The sequence below is a fragment of the Chrysemys picta genome, chromosome 24 (genome assembly GCF_011386835.1).
Source record: "Chrysemys picta bellii isolate R12L10 chromosome 24, ASM1138683v2, whole genome shotgun sequence".
Lineage (NCBI taxonomy): Eukaryota > Metazoa > Chordata > Testudines > Emydidae > Chrysemys > Chrysemys picta.
The window spans coordinates 2,151,286-2,164,064 of record NC_088814.1 but is presented as its reverse complement, the minus strand read 5'-3'; the positions used below and the strand labels follow the sequence as shown (position 1 = coordinate 2,164,064).

The 12,779-nt window shown below is 48.6% G+C and overlaps 1 protein-coding gene across 5 annotated transcripts in view; it reads right to left on the bottom strand.

Moving 5' to 3' along the window:
- Window positions 1-12,779, bottom strand: part of JUP (junction plakoglobin) — a 49,465-nt gene that overhangs the window by 24,906 nt on the left and 11,780 nt on the right. Inside the window, exon 1 of one of the 5 annotated variants that reach the window (XM_042844595.2) lies at window positions 10,188-11,584. The exons of the other annotated variants lie outside the window; for them this stretch is intronic. The gene's annotated coding sequence lies outside the window, so the exon portion shown is untranslated. Of the gene's footprint in view, window positions 1-10,187; window positions 11,585-12,779 lie in introns of those variants that run through there. 5 annotated transcript variants of the gene reach the window in all.

The following is a 12,779-nucleotide window of genomic DNA, read 5'->3' as shown; positions in this document are numbered from 1 at the left end:
CTGCTCTAAGAGGCTTTGTACAAATAGTGGGCAAGCCAAAGCCCCACGGGCACGGCATCTCTAGTCCCACAACACAGCTAGCCACTCAGAAGTGCAGGCAAATGATGTTGGCTAAGGTACCAATCTCTTTGAGAGTAGCCCAACGAGTCTGTTTCTCAGATTAAGACTTCAGGCCAGATGTCTGGCACCAGCTTTCTTCCATTCCTTCACAGCACTCACCATGAGGCTTCAGCATGTGCCAGACCCAGTCTTGCACCTGCCCAACTCCGTGAGAGGATAGAGTTAATGGCGAGCAGCCCTGCCCAAACACAGAGCAGCTTCGTGAAAGGTGGGAACAGCTGCAGGAGCACGCAGGATCAGGATTGGTTTGTAGGCCACTGGAACAGAGGGGCCAGAGATCAGGACAGGGTCAAAAGCAGGTTCTCCTGGTCTCCATTGGCAAGGATCCTGCTAGGCAGTAACAGATGAATGGCAAGAGAGACAGCTGGGAAAAACTGCACAGTACAAGATTCCACTTGTTTCTAAAACGGCCTTCCTTGCAAGTGTATTCATGAGCACGCATCTCCCTTGGGGAGCAGGAGAACGGACTCCCCCCACCCCACCACCTCTCTGGGGATGGGGATGAGGAAGGAAGCAGGTTCTATTCAGTTCAGAGCTGCCCTGGAAATATGAAAGGGGATTTTAGCCTTTTGATTGTAGGAGTGAAAGCGAATGAGGTATATTAATGCAACAAAGAGCCTTGCAAGCGGAGGCTGTGTTTGTACTTTGACCTAGTTTTCTCCAGTTTAATCCATGCTACAGAATAAGAAAAAGCCACATTTCAACCCATCCGGCAGCCTTTGGTCAGAGGCACGGAGCGAGCTAGTAATAAGCCTGATCGTTCGCACCTTGAGAAGTGTCTTTGTAGGTTTAGGAAGCAGCGCCGCTCAAGCAAGGAGTGAGCCTTCTAGGCAACTGAGCCAACAGAAAGAGAATGTCGCTGTTTGACTAAGGGTTCGGGAAATGGCACCAGCTCCAGGAACTCTCTCTGCTGTCTGGTTCTGCTGTGCTCCCCACGGTACAAGTGCAGCGTGAGACCTAGGAGTCCCGGAGGAGAATCCAGCTCTGTCCCCTTGTCAGATCAGGGGCTTTAGCACAGGAAAACAAGTGAAATTCATTCTGAAGGCAGCAAGATACATGATTATTCTGGCCTCCCCGTTGGGGCAACATGCCAAGCGGGTGGTCAACAGTGCCCACCGCTGCAGAGATGCCTAACCGCTGCTGCAGCAGAGGTGGTCAATCGGGAGGTTTGGGCCAGTAATTTGGAGGGACTGGAAGAAAGGACGCTTTTGTCTTCACCCTGTTCAGTGCAGAGAGATACGCACAGGGAAGTATGCTCTGCGCAGCTGCAATCGTAACAGAGAACAAGGTAGCAATGAAACCATGCATAGTCTTCTGTAGAGCAAATGACATGCAAAACATTCGCTCAGCCTTGAGAATCTCTTTCAGTGCCAGGCTGCTCTGCCTCATTCCCCCCATACCAGCTACGTGGCCTCCTGCTCCAAAGCGGCAGATACGGAGTTTCTCTCCATGCCTTCCGAGTCAAAGAGAATCCTTTCCCCAGGATATTAGCCCTGAAGAAGTCTCATAGGAGAGCATTCGCTGTCACGAAGGCAATGCCCTTGGTAGTCACTAGCATGACGAAAGCTGACCTACAGAGTGCAGGCATGTGAACAGAGATTAGGTTAACTGGTCTGTACATACAAAGGTTTCCAATACCACAAACACCCCGCCCGGATTTGGAAAGAGCGAGAGAACTTGCGGGAAGACCTCACTTCAGCTCCTCTTGGTGCGAAGTGACAAGAGGATCCAGGCAGTGACCACTGGTGCCACTCAGTCTGGTATTTACCTTAAAGCCATGGGAACATGCTACAATCTCCTCCACTCTTGAAGTGCTTCGCCTTCTTGCTGTGGAGGACAGTTTGAAAATGTGGCCCCGAAGGCGTAAAAACCAGAAGGCAAATTTAAAAAAAAAAATGGACTTTAAGTCTCGTGATTTTGGGGGTCAGACTCATAAGTTCTGAACTCTGAGTTGGCAACATTGCAGGGGCCTTCAGGGAAAGTGGAGCACGGACAGAACGCCACACAAGGGACAGGGTCCCCTTTCCCTGTAACAAACCGGAACCAATTCTGCCACCAAAAACTTCTGCATTCAGAGATGGGGGTCATGATATCAGGACTCCTCTGTTACAAAACCATGATCCAGGTACCTGCTAGGCTGCTCCCCATGCTTGTGGGGTGGTGTAGCAATGAGAAGTCAACAGGAAATGCTTATTATGAGGGGCGGGGGGAGTTTTCCCATTCTATTAGCCTCTACAGCAGCGACACCAGATCTCTCCCAGGAGATCACACGAAGGTCAAAGCCCTGCTCCTTTAATGGAGCGCTGGACAGTAATACGCAGCACGCTCCCATCCATCACTCTGGAAGTGCTCTGCTGGCAGGAGCTCTAGACATGGGCTTGCCACTCAACACTAATGCAGCTCCACACCCTTTGTTGTGCCAGCACAGGCGCTGGAGATAGCCAGATAGCACCTGCTAAGCAACCACCTCCTAGACAATGACCCTGGGCAGCTGTCTGAAGGGTGCGAAGCACCCACTGAACACAGTAGGAGACACGGACCAGATCATACTGTGGCAGCTCTACATTGACCAGGTCGCTGGGGCTTACGGCATGAATACCTTGGTTTAGTTTAACAACAAGCAGTTGGTAAAAAAAACAGGAAGCAGAACAATGGCTTGCGATAGCCGCCCATCTGCCAACACTTAAGGGACATCACAAGAGAAATTCCTTTGATGTTCTACCTCCGACCACCTGCTGAGCTCCCCCAACTAGTTTGTCCAGGGAGGGGCCCAAGCCTGGGAACACAGGAGAAAGAAAACCCGGCTAGATTTAAAAGGACACACCCTCAACCAGGGAAAGAAAGTTACAGGGAAAGGGACGGACATCTGTGTAGCTGGGGACAGAGAAGCTTCCTGCGGGTCTCCACCAGAGGATGGCAATGCTTCTGGGAAGAGTCCTGTATACAGACCGTTTTTAAGACCGTTTTTCCCCTCCCTCCCTCCTTACTGCTGCTGTTACAGATTCACCATTTGGCTTTAAAGAAGGCTGCTAGTCACTATCTACCACTGGTCACAGACTCTGGAAGGGCTGGACCATGGGTCCGAACCCAGTCAGAGCTGATGGTTAAGCTCGGTTGATACACAGGATGGTGCAGCTCAACGCCAGGTCTCTGAGTGGAAGAACTGCACGATTCCATACCAGAAGTCACAGCATGAGGCTTGGAGCTTGTGGTGCGTAGTCAGAGGGGACAGAGCTGCAGCGAGCTCTGTACTTGTGACCCTGGAACCAAGGAAGATGTGGGGAGACTATCCAGGAAGTTGAGATCATCTGTTGGACTGTTCCACATCCTCAAAGGGGACAGCAGCACTGCACTGCCCCGAGCATGCTTCTTTCTAGAGACCTGTCAGAGTTAAGAAAAGTCCAGATGCCAACGTGGAGCGTGGAATGAAAGTGGACTGAGTGTCACCTAGCTTGATCACCAGAAAGATTCAACAACCACACAAGATACCACCCTACTGAACCAGTTCAGTGTAATTACTGCCAAGAAGTTGGGGCTAACCTGCACCTTTTCAACTGCAAGTGTTTGGCTTGCAGTTACAAGGGCTACTGCTTATGCTTATAGGACAAACGCGGACCATTAACCAAGAATGATCACTAGCAAGAGGGGAAAGCCATGGAGATTCCAGACTGTCCAACTGCATGCGCATGTTGGGAGGACATGAAACTAGATGTGAAAAGTTTATTTAAAGGGCACAAAAAAGTGTCAAAACAGAACCAAGTATCAGGTCAGGCTAGATGGTTTAGCCATCCACTCCCCCAGAGCGATGACGACTTTTTTTTTTTTAAAGGTTTAATTCTTTCCTACTACAATCCTGGAGTCAAGGAGTTAAGAATTCTGACAAGGAGCAGAGGAAGCTACAGCTGGTAAGAGAGAGACTAGAAGCCTCCTATCTTCAAAGTTATTTGATCTGCATCCAGACAGCTTCATCTTTGCACAGATAACGTCTGACAAGGAAGTCTCCAATAAATATGCATCTACTTGCAGCTCGAATGCCTGCGTCTAGCCCTTTCCTTTTGCTCCCTGAGATAAACTTGCCCTTCTTTGTGTCGAGCAGGCAGCAGAATCTTTATTAGAGTTCCAACTTTAAACTGATTTACTGTTGAGCGACCCCAAAAAAAGCAGGAGGGAAGCCATAAATATTGTTGCATAAAAAACAACAACAACCTATCCCCAGTGATGCTCAGCTCCTGGTCCTGACACTTCCAGTTGTCAGGCTCGAATCACTCAGAGCCCGCTTCACATGGGGGGGGAGGAAGCAGGACTGATGGGTAGGAGCTATGGATATCCAGGCACAAGAACAGGTTTCAGAGTAGCAGCCGTGTTAGTCTGTATCCGCAAAAAGAACAGGAGTACTTGTGGCACCTTAGAGACTAACAAATTTATTAGAGCATAAGCTTTCGTGGACTACAGCCCACGAAGAAGTGGGCTGTAGTCCACGAAAGCTTATGCTCTAATAAATTTGTTAGTCTCCAAGATGCCACAAGTACTCCTGTTCTTTTTAAGGCACAAGAAGAGGACAGTGTGCCCCCATACTGGAGTGCGTGCCTGCATCCTACCCCACCTCCTTTCAAATCACAGGCCAATGTTGAAAGCCAGAACTGCCAGCTCCAGTTAAAAGGATTTGAGACTAAGAACACAGGGCTTACCAGAGCACTATCCAACCACTAAAATAGGTTAAATGAAGCTCCGGGATATTACATTAACCCCTTGGACAACACAGCGAAACCTGCGAAGCATCCTCTCAGCTTGGAGGCTGAAGAGCCGTGGCGTTTAAGGGTTACACTGCCATAGCCAAACAGTCTAGTTACACTTTAGAAATCTTACCTTCTGCTTAGAATTTTTAGAAGATTTCAAACTACATGTGTTGACACTGAGCATCCTAAAGCATTACCCCGCGGAGGCAGGCCAGTAACTTTAAACACACCTTTGGGTAAGACTGTGTCAAGAGGGGGGAGTCCCCCAGTTTCCCCACACTTGGGAGTTCTCAGGGTTTCATTGGCCATTCTACAAATAGAGAACAAACCCAAAGCGAGCTGCTCTCCCCTACAGATGGAGCGAGGGAGGGAGCAGTCTCAACCACCTATTCTGCACACAAAGCAGCCCCTCCATTTTCCGGGAGAGAACAAAAGGTCAGAAGGGCTGTTGCTCTCCCCTTTCAGGAATCACATTGTTCACAGCTCTGTGCAAGTGGGATGAGCCTGAGCGAATGTAATTAGTTACTTAGGCCTTTAAAAAGAGGCATTTAAGGCAGTTTGACAAACACATGTAGCAAGAGGCACAGATTCTAAGGCAGGTGATCGCAAATCCTCCCACCAGCAAATTAGATAACACTTAAGGTACAATGAGGAGTCCTTGTGGCACCTTAGAGACTAACAAATTTATTTGGGCATAAGCTTTCGTGGACTACAGCCCACTTCATCAGATGTATGAAGTGAAAAATACAGGAGCAGGTATAATTACATGAAAGGATGCAGGGTTGCTTTACCAAGTGTGAGGTCAGTCTAACGAGAAATCAATTAACAGCAGGATACCAAGGGAGGAAAAATAACTTTTGAAGTGGTAAGAGAGTGGCCCATTACAGACAGTTGACAAGAAGGTGTGAGTAACAGTAGGGAGAAATTAGTATTGGGGAAATTAAATATAGGTTTTGTAATGACCCAACCACTCCCAGTCTTTATTCAGGCTTAATCTGATGGTATCCAGTTTGCAAATTAATTCCAGTTCTGCAGCTTCACTTTGGAGTCTGTTTTTGTTGTTGAATAATTGCCACTGAGATCTGTTATTGAGTGACCAGAGAGGTTGAAGTGTTCTCCTACTCGTTTTTGAATGTTAGGATTCCTGATGTCAGATGTGTGTCCATTTATTCTTTTGCGGAGGGACGGTCCGGTTTGGCCAATGTACATGGCAGAGGGGCATGGCTGGCACATGATGGCATAGATCACATTGGTAGATATGCAAGTGAACGAGCCCCAGATGGTGTGGCTATTGCCTGCACATCTACCAATGTGATATATGCTTACGCCCAAATAAATGTGTTAGTCTCTAAGGTGCCACAAGGACTCCTCGTTGTTTTTGCTGATACAGACTAACACGGCTACCACTTTGAAATGCAAGGTGAAGAGAGAAAGAAGCTAGAGAGACAAGTGCTGGTCTCTAGAGCACCCAGGAACAATGCCACACCTAGGGGAAGAAGGGTTTTTCCCTTTTCACTCCATGTTCACATCACAGCCCAAGTTCCAACCTGCAGAGGGCTTCACATGTCCAATTCACACCACACTTCCTGGAGGTGATCTGTAGACCCCAGAGGTCAGAAGAGTCTATCACGCCTGATCATCTCCTCCCTTCACACAACAGTGAAAGTATTAGACAAAAACCAATTTCTTCTTAGTGTTGAGCCCTGATCCCAGCCTGCCTGTGACCTTACACACACACACACACACACCACTGAATCCACTCATATTTGGGGGCACCACCCACTCTGCCCATCACAGTGCCATGGATTGACTCGGGGCAGTCCTGAATCCATGAGCCCCTCCAGCATTTCTGACTTCATGTGGCCTGGCATCCCCTTCCTCAGCCCACAGCAATGGGAGAGGTCTCCAGCAGGGCTTCTTTAGCGTGGAAAGTAGCAAAAAGGCCTATGCATTCACCCACATGGGGAGCAATCAAGATACCAACCACAACAGGGGATTAAAAACAGGACATGTTTTGTCCTGCAATGCACACGACTTCCCGCTAACTTTGCGGCAAATAATCAGGGATACAATTTGGCCTTGAAGGTGTCCCAAAAGCGCGTAAAGCAAATCCTTTCTGTGAGGTATAGAAGCCAGCAAATCTTTGGGATCTCATGACCACATCTGTGGCTCTGGAACGGCACTTAACACAATCTCTCCACACCCTTCAGAGGGAGGTAAGTGTCTATGGGCTGTATATAGGTGCCTAAAGATGCAGACAAGTACTTAGTGGGGTTTTTAAAAGTGCCTAGGTGCCCAACTCCCATGGGTGTTATCCCACCACATGCCCAATTCCCGTGAGCTCTGGTGGAATTTTCAGAAGTGCCCAGGGGCCTAAATACTTTTAAAACGCTGGCCCTAAAGCACTGCGTAAGTTCTAAGGTGATCTACAAGGTCTGTAGGGGGTCAAGAAGCATGTCCATGCCCTGTCCACACCTTCCTATGCCACCCTCTAAGGCAGAGATTGGGTAACTTCAGGAGCAGGTCAAAACTGCTTTTCCTCTTTTTTTTTTTTTTAAAGCTGCAATATTTACAGCTAATGAAGCTCAGATAGAAAGCACGGCAAAGGCAGTGCTCTATAAAAGACTAGTTGCTGGGGTTATGAAAGGGGTCCCTTCCCAGAAGGAGAAACAAGGATGGGAGACAGAGAGAGAGAGAAAGCCGCTTTTCAAGATTCCATCAGCATCAATGAAAAATAAAAGCATTAAATATATAAAGAGTCAGACCTTCGGTAGTTTAAATCATTTCAATGGAGGCTTTACAGGGAAGGAAAGTTGAGGAATTCAAAGGGAACGGAGGGATCTTTAATGAGGAGACGACTTGTGTGTTACAGGAGCAGTGATCTTTCTAAAGAAAGCTGAAATAGCACAACATGATTCACTCCCTCTCCCCACAACCCCCACTCCGCTAGCTCTGTCCTGATCATCCACGCAAACAAAGGAAATGAATTCCTCTGTTCTCCTGGCACGTTCATACTGTACTGGAACCATTCCCCCAGCCTCCCATGTCAGGCAGATGAACATCGATCAACAGGCTCTTGGATAACGTCAGTCCGAGTTGCTCAGAAAGAGGGGAAGGGGCCTTTGGAGACGGGCCAGCTGACTGGAGGAGGTTATTACAAAATGGTATTTTTTAAATGCCATCACTGGGAGGCAAAGGTCATTTCCAGGACTGTTGATACAAGGCTACTACAAAGCATCCTCCCTCATGCACACAGTGGTGTGTGCATTTCTCATGCATTCCTTCACACAAATCTCAGCTGAAACCAAGAGCCACTCTCCAAACTGCATGGTTCTCTGCAGTTACCGGTTTTGCTTGGTTGCAGCTCTCCATCAATGGAGCTCACAAGAACAGATGCAGGAGATGAGTGCATGCTCCAAACCCTGGAAGTGCCTTGGCTTCACCCAGGTTAATAGTTATTGACAACCCCCCCCACACACACATCCCCAGGTCAAGTCCAGGCTGTAATATTTCAGCACCTCCTGTCATACAACGACAAGGTGTTATGTATTAATAGCTTCCACTATTCTCCCCTTATAAGAATATGCACAGTGCTGGTCATTACAATTATCTTCCCCCAGCAAGCGGCATATACAACCCTCCTGAAAGACATCCTGAAAGCTGTTGGAGACACACCCACCTCCTTTAGGTCTTTTGCTGAAGTTTGGTTATTGTAGGTACCCAGCAAATGGCGAGCTGAAATGGCCATTCGTTGGGCCACCGCTTCGGTAGCTGTTTGCATGTTTTCCTTACCTGCGGCAAGTTGTTTTGCTTCAGTGTGGCAGAAAGCAGAAGCCCCACACAAGGGAAGGGCAGAGAGCTAGCGTCTGCCAGACGGCATGCAGCTCAGGGCATTATCTCACCGCCATATGTACACGTGGGTACGCTCAACACAAGCAGCCAATCGGCCTGTTCTATTGTGTCTCATGCTGATATTTTCCATTGGATTAAGCCTCGGAAGCAGTGAGTAACTCAGCCATGAAGAGACATTTCTGAGATGCCAAAGCCAGAAGGACCATTAAATGATCCAAGACTGAGGGCTCGTTTTTCAGAGGACATTATATTTCCCCCAGTTATTGAGCACAATAATGTGTTCATTTGTGTTTGGTTAAAGCCTTTTCTAGAAAGGCATCCAGGCTGGATTTGAAGACATCAGGAGATTAAGAACCCAGCACTGCCCTTGGCGGTTTGTTCCAATGGTTAATCACCTGCACTGAAAAATTTGTGCCCAATTTCTAACTGACTTCAACTTTCAGCCATCAGTTCTTGTTCTACCTTTCTTCGCTAGATTAGAGACCCCATTACTACCTGGTGTTCTCTCCCTGTGAAGGTACTTCTATTAATCTAAATCACCTTTTTCCATCAGCTAAGCAGGTTGAGCTCTAAGTCTCACTGGAAGGTATTTTCTCTAGACCTCAAGTCATTTTTGTGGTTCTTTTCAGCAGCGTCTCCATCAGCATCCTATAAAACATGGACCACAGACCTGGACGCAATATTCCAGTAGCGGTCTCACCAGGCCATAGGCAGAGGTAAAAGTCACCTCCCTGCCCCTACGTGCTTCTCCCCCGGTTTATCCTAAAATGGAGAGTCAGAGGGCCACACAGTAATAAGGTGCGATGCCCAGACATGTGCAGCGCTGTAACGATGGAACACCCTCACATGGTCCATCCTTGAGTGGCTGAGAAACTCCACTTTACACCCCCTCTCCCTGCACCACCCCAGCTGGGGGAGGGTGGAGTGTTATGCATGTTCTCTCCTGCCCCCACTGCTCAGAAGGCAGGGACTCCTGGCACCCCTGGGTGGGGTGGGGCACCGTTGCCAACATGGTTGGTTTACACACACTCAGCAGCATCTCCCGTGCACCAGGGAAAGCGCTCCTGCAATCACAGCTGACTGGGGCACCAGTCAAACCTGGCCTCTTGGCCTGCATGCGACTTGTGCTAAGTACCACTGTACCGGGGGACAATGGACAATCATGATTAATGCCAACTCCTATGTTGCACTCATGCAAGTCAGCTGCATTCATCCTCAATACTGTATCAGGGCAATCTTTAGACCAATCAGCAGGCCTTTCCCCACAGGGAGCTGGTTAGAACCCAGTCAGCTAACCCGATTCCACTCTACCACGTGAGCAGAAAGAAATGAGAGTTCTTTTCTCAGTGGGAAGGTCCAAGGAATCTTTAGCAATTTTACAGAGCACCAAGGTGACTGACACACCAGAAGCACGCACATGTTCTTGGAGAACACCACACACACAACCCTCCCACACCCTTCTGTTAGCTACTTACGAACCATTTGGCTGAAAGAGGTCACTGCAGAAGTTTCCACTTTGGAATCATAACTATTCCATCATTCTTGCAGGCCAAACCTGTCGCACCATGTGGGCTCTCGTAAGCTTTGGTAATATATTTTTGCTGTTAGATGTGTAAAGAAAGGGAAGCCACTCCCCTTCCCTCTACTTCCTCCCTCCCCTCCCCCCCAGGTTAAGAACCCTGAAGCCACCCCATTATTGCATCTTCACTTCAGCAGCAGCATCACCCTCCCCAGGGTTAAGAGTCAACAGGGACTAGTCTCATTTGTTTTAATTGTGAATGCATGCCCCATTATTAAGAGCAAAATCCAAAGGCCCTGGTAATTACTACATCAGAATAACTAGAGGCAAAATTACATTAAATGTGTATGCTTCTGTGTTAAGCCCTTTCCCCGCCCCTTGACCTGCTTTCCCATTAACAAGATGTTTGGGAAAGAAATCGGTTTATATTAACAAAGCTGGAGAGAATCCCTGGACGCAAACCAGCTCTTCCAAGCCAGTCAGCTGTGCTCGGGGACTTCCCAACATACCTGAAAACAAATATGGGGCCCAACCTTCAGCATTTAAGCGGAGAGACTAGATAGGCATAGAGGAGCAGCACCACCTGAACCCTGGGAGCAGACATGACACCCCAGGAGGAAATGCACCAAGTCTTCGTTACACCATGGTGTGATGTTCGAGGCGGTCCCCACTTGAGCTGTCTACAATAAAACACTTGCAACACTCATCTGCCCCAGCTACAAGGAGTTCTGGTGATGCACACAACAGCTTCTGTTGCACAAGAACAGATGAACCGCGTTTGTGCATCCACACCTACTACGCTGCTAAAAGTGCTGTACCAGTGCGTTCTGGGAAAGTGTGACCGGCCAATAGTGCCTCAGTACGTGTCGAATGCCCAGCAGGACGCAGAGCTGCCCCATGTGTTGCTGGCATCATGCCCTGTCCTGCCACAAAGAGCTGGCGAGAATATCAACCAAAGCAGTTACCCAAGCACAAGGGAGGAGGAGCCGTCCATCTACACTGCGGTGGAAAGAAGCGTGCCAGACCAGCTGCAGAAAGACAACCGTGCGCCAGATTAGGCTACCAACTTCTAGCCTCGAGGTGGGCAGGGACACAGCCGGATTTAGAGCCAGCCATGCTCAATTAAAAACCTAGCTGAAAGCTGTAGTGGGGACAGGATTTAAGTATCAGAAATGCTGCCTCCACTAGAACCCCCATACAAACATGTTCTAGGTGCATCAAAGTCTGGAGACCTGCAGAACTGTCCTATGGAAACACCAAAAGATGCTAAGATCAGAACCCCAGTGTGCTAGGTGCTGCACAGACACAGAACAGAGTCCCACCCCCAAGGAACAGAAATAGACAGAGGAAAGATCTACCCCATTGCACAGTTAGGGGGAAAAAGTCAGATTAAGCAATTTGCCCAAGCACATATAGGCAGGATTTGGCAGAGACAGGAAATGAAATCAGAGTTCTGGAGTCCCAGTCCAGACCCTTAACCACAAGCCCATCTTCCTTCTCCACTGAGCAGCATAGAAAGGCTAGGGTTAGATATTTAATAGCAAAGGGCAAGGGTTGAAACTAAACAGAAGGGGTTAGTGGTATAAGAAATATAACATGGCCAGGAGTCATTCAACACACATACCGAAGGGGCAAGTTTTAGGCAGAGGCTTAAAACAAAGGCAATTAAAAATAAATATGCCACTAACTAAGCGTGTTCCTGTCAAGCCCTCAGTCCCCTAGCGTACAAGTGCTCCCCATCCCCCCAAGATTTGGCAGACAGCTCTTTGGGGCAGGGGTCGTCTCTTCCTCCATTTGCACAGAGCACCATAAGGCTGTATCCCCTAGGGATCACCCCTAGATGCACAATAGACCCGGCATTTCCCACGGCCTCCTCGAAGCCACGCTCAGCGCTGCTGCTTGTGTAGGATCGGAACGAGCCATCTGTGCTCCTCGATAGGAAAAGCATTTGATTTTAAAATTTAATAGCAACCCTTTCTGCGTATGAGAATGTTCTCTTGTTGGCAGGAGACGCTGGGGCTTCTCCTGGGGACGCAGCTTCTGGGGCAGGAAATCACTATTGGCGCTACAGCATGGGGTTCGGCTTCCTTCTCACCATTCGCATTTCCTGGAAAAAATCAGCCGGGGCTGCACTCAGCCGTCACCGGTGAGTTTTATCAGAAGGAAACAAGCGCTAGCTCTTGGCTCAGAGCTTGATACCATGCTGACAGACAGACACTCTCTGCAAACTGGAGATGGGCGCCTTGGAGAGTCCATTTCTCTAGGTCATTAAGGTCACAAGGATGCAGCTTAGTATGTCTCAGTTGGCATTAATAGAGGTGCAGTTGCCCTGCCCTGTGACAAAACATTCTCCAGCAAGGCCACCCAGCCATCACCTCTCTCCAGGGAGAAACCTTTGTCTCTCTCACTGCTGACCAGAGACTTTTCCTGGCTGTACAGTTTCCCACCAACACGGATATCCCCAGCAAGCCAGACTGGCTAACCAGGACAGCATCTGCACTTTGTTTACTAGTCGCAGGCTCCGAACAAGGTAATTGCCCACAGCTATGAGT